We start from the raw sequence: 4,637 nt of genomic DNA, 5'->3' as shown, positions 1-4,637 counted from the left end.
TCTTCTTCGGGCTCCTGCATGATCGATTTCGCGCCGCCAGGCCAGCTTTACTCCTCGTTCTTTGGAGTTTGGACACATCAATGGCCGCCGACTAGCAGTACTACTAGCATCACGTTAGCTCTAGTTTGTTCGTGGAAAGGAGAGGGATCTCATCTTATTGCTCCCGTTGGACGCGATCAACGCATCGCCTGCCGAAACGGCACGCCGTGCTTCAAGCAAGATTCCATCCAGCCGTACGTGCTGCTCTGCTCGGTGTCGAGCGCATCATTCGCCGCGTGCGGAAAGGCGGTGGGGGCCGAGGGCGAATCTCATGAATCCCGCCGGATCGATGCCTTGAGTAAGACACGAGTCAGAGTGCTCAAAGCCTGAACCACCATCAGAGCACAGTGTCTCGCCAATGCATCAGCTACACAGACAGAACACGACTTTTTTGTACTAAGAAATGGATTTGTAGTAGCCGGAATTGGGTTTCACGGAAGATGACCAATGTCGTGAGCAGAGGCGCAGAGGCTCCATCAGTGTTTGAGCAACGCCCTTGGCATGCCGAATTGCTTGGGGGCATGCCGCGGCTTCCGCCTGCAGGGCGCCCGCAAAGTGTCCCTGCCAGCCGCCCATTCCGGCGCCGTGCACCGTGACAGTGGCCATGGTCATCAGGAGCACAAAAGCCTCAACCTGAAATGACGGAGGCTTAGGAAAGAGCCTCGAGAGATCACCGGCTTCTGATGTTCTTGTCCGTTCGCCAGCAGTGACTCCACTCCACTGCTTGCCGTCTAAGGCAGAGCAACGGGCTTGATACGGATGCTCTCATCTCATGTTGCTTCAACACAACATCAGCAACTTCACGAGCAGACATAAGACTCGCTACAGTATTGCTAAGTGCCTGGTGGCCTGCTGGCCTACCGCTCGGCTTCATCCGCAATTTTATACGCCGCCTTTTTTTTTTGAAACATAATTGACTTTATTCCTCAAATAATAGCGAGATCGTTTACATAAGAGTGAGAAATAAAGTCAGGAATGACAGAATCCCAAAATATAGAAGAATATTCTCTAAAAGAACATTGTGCTAACTCATGAGCCATCATATTTGCTTCACGTAGACAGTGAGAATACTCCACAATCTCAAAGTCCAAAGATAATTGCTTGCATTCTAGTACAGTAGCAATGTCACGCCCCACATATGCATCTGGATTTTGCACTAGTTCCACCACAAAGCTATTATCCGACTCCACCAACACTTTCTTGCATCCAATTTTCCCAGCTAAGTATAGCAATTTTATACGCCGCCTTAACTGAAACTAAGAAGCATCACGCTATGTTCAGGATGCCAGCAATGAAAACAATGAATCATCAGTTTGTGAGTGGTACGTAACCTGCAAGCCCACCCAATAATGGGCTTTGGATGGCTCAGCCATGGGCCATCGCGGGTCAGGTTCTTTGGACGGCTGCTGGTCCAGGAGTCCACACATGTGATAACTTCTCCTCAAGAATAAAATTGTCAAGGTCGCTGCTGCTGGATGGCCCATCTGCGTTGCGACGCTTGAACTGGTCACCTCCTCTTCCCCCTTGCCTGTGCTTTCAGGGACTGTCCACTGTCGTTGTGCCGGACAACGCTTCTGCTCGTGACCTTCACCTGATAGATGTCTCTTCCGCTGTTGGTCTCGGAACGCCTTCATGCTCCTCTGCAGTTGGCACCTTAGGAAGCACTACAACGTGGTGATGTTCCAGGTCTGCCTCCTTGCTTCAAGAGGTTGAAGAAGGACGGTCGTCGTTCGGGCGATGCTGGCTTCAGGTTGCTGGGCGATCAACCTAATTGGGCACCGACCCATTTGGAGAAGAGAAACAGAAGAAACAAAAAAGCAAATGGGAACTGAAAATACAGAGAGAGAAAACATCTGAATAAATAAGAAAAAATCATGATTTTTTTTATGAATTAGGACAAAAGTTCGCGAAAATTTCCAAAAATGATCATGCATGATTTGTTTTCGAATTTCAAAAAATATTCCTAAATTTAAAAAGTTCTAAAAATTGTTTTTGAATTTACAATGTTTGTAAATTTTAAAACATTCTTGTGACTTGAGAAACTGTTCCAGAATTCCAAAATACTTGAGTAATTTGAAAAAAAATCCATGAATTAAAAATGTGTCAAGAATTTCAATATATTCGTGAATTTAGAAAATCTTCCACAATTTGATTTATCTTTAATTTGAAAATTGATCCAGATTTCAAAAAATAATATGGCCAAATTTAAAATTTAACAAATTTATGGATGTAAAAAGGATGAAAACATAATTGAAATGGAAAACACTGCTAAAGCCGAGGACAAAAGATAGAAACACAGAAAATAAGTTTGTGGGCCGGCACATTACCAGGTGGGTGGGACATGTTTGGTCATTATCCTCGCACACGCGCTGTGAATAGGATTAGTCATCCCGCCCGAGAGCTACGACACCCGCGTGCGTCAAACAGAGGCACGTTGCACTAGGGCAGCCCCGCTGGCCATCGGCCCATAAGCGTTGCAGCACATGCACTATTGCATTTGACTGTAGCGACTCATCATGGTTCATCATAGGTACTGTAGGACTCTGTCCCATTTCACTGCATCACCGTTATTGTAGCCTCAATTTTTACAGCCGTGCCCATTTTTAATAAAAATAATCTATTATTTAAAAATGAATATTTATTGAATTGGTGAACACATGTTGAAAACGGGAACAATTTTTGAAAATGCAAATATTTTTTGAAATTTCGGAACTACTAATGGAAATGTGAACATTTTTTGAATTGGGGATTTTTAATACGGTAACATTTTTTAAAATTCGGAATAGCTTTTGAATGCATGAATTTTTAGTATACGGTGAATATTTTTCAAATACACAATAAATATACATATTTAATATACGATAAACATTTTTGAATGGGTTGGGCCTTAAAAGATGTCTTGGTAATGGGCCGTGGCCCGAACTTAATATATATTTTTTTGAGAGAGAGGAGAGGTATATGTTGTTTTGTGGATTGCCATCCTATCGTCCAAGCCCGAAAGCCGAACAGATGCGCCGATGGCCGTGCACTGGTCGACAGCCCGGAACATTGTCGCCGACTTGCATTGTGACGGCCGGGTGTGGAGTTATGGACAGCACAGTGTGCATATCGTGATCGGTAGAGTCGGCACCGGTCCATTTGAGCCAAGATATTTTGAGCTATGATGCAGGGAACTGCTGCTCGAAGCCGATGGAGGTGTAGTCTGTGTAGTAGTACCTGTACGTATCAGTTTGGCGGCTGGCGGAAAGGAAACCAACATCTCTATTACATATACCGCCATACGTACTACTGCAAAACCACAATGCCAGATCCACAGGCATGCAATGCAGTATTGCGGTCTGACTGGACACTCTTTTGCAAGGAGCCTACTGTAAGTTTTCTCCAAATAAAAAAAAAGGAGCCTACCGTAACTAGTAACCTCAACAGTGAGATTAGCTCAGCCGCTCTTACTAGCACTGGCTAGCAAAGGTGCTTGCGATTGATAGATATAGCGACGAGGCAAGCACTATCGGTTTAGCTAGCTGTGTATTTTTACTAGCTAGGTTGACTTCACTATCATGCTTTCTAATCACACTCCAATCAGTTAATCAAACCAAGATTTGGACAGGACAAAACATGTCAAAATTGGCCTTGGTTTACATAGTACAGTAGTATAATAATACTGACACCATGATGGTGAGCAGAGCTTAGAATGACATCACGATCCCCAAGAGATGAGCGGTGTGAAACGGCATCCAGCGCCCTTCACCAACCCTCCTGGCACGCGCACTCGTGGTCCAGAAGCTGGCATGCGGATGCCGCTGCAGAGGGCGAAATAATGCTAACAAATTCAGAGAGGCGCGAAACGTTCGTGGTGGAGATTATTCAAAGGGTGAAATGAGCTGCCCGGGGCTGCCACGCATCCTCGTCGCCGTCGCCGTCGCCATCATCGACTCGCCCAAAAGCTTCGACTGCCAGCGACGTCCAAAGCTGCCCCCGCACTCCATTATTAGACCATCACGACTCCTCCCATCAGCAGCAGCGGCAAAAGTTTTTAGCTCTGCTGCTGCTACTTGTTAATGGCAATTGATTAACTGATTAGACAAACGAATGCGCACTACCGGACGGGGTTGACTTTGGATGACACTCCAGGGATCCGTGGTATCCTCTACCATTGCGTTGGTAATCGATATGTCGTTGTGTTATAGGTCTATGGTCGGTTCAAAAGGAGATTTTTTTTTTTGCATGGAAAAGGGAGAATGGTTTGACATTGCACTCATTGATTGTTTTGTAGTATAGTACCGTAGTGAAAAACTGAAGCAGAAAATTTTCACCACTCTAACTGGTTTGATTAACTAATTGCTCACATCTTCGGATGTTACCTACTAAGTATTTGCGGTCAAGCAATGTCAATTAGCCTCCGCATTAATCAACACTTAGTGGCGTCGTGGATCGATAAATCATCTAAGCTCCACGCCCTCAAAGCTGGTGAACCCGGGGCACCAGTCCGCAGTTGATATTGACAGTCAGGGTGCATGCAGAGGACAGGAGGGTACAGGTTACTCAACCCCCACTAGCAAACTGGCTTTCCCCGCACCCCAGAGCGTGATGATTACAGC

The sequence above is a fragment of the Triticum dicoccoides genome, chromosome 5B, assembly GCF_002162155.2.
Source record: "Triticum dicoccoides isolate Atlit2015 ecotype Zavitan chromosome 5B, WEW_v2.0, whole genome shotgun sequence".
In the NCBI taxonomy this organism is placed as follows: domain Eukaryota; kingdom Viridiplantae; phylum Streptophyta; class Magnoliopsida; order Poales; family Poaceae; genus Triticum; species Triticum dicoccoides.
Note: the sequence above shows the minus strand (reverse complement) of the source record.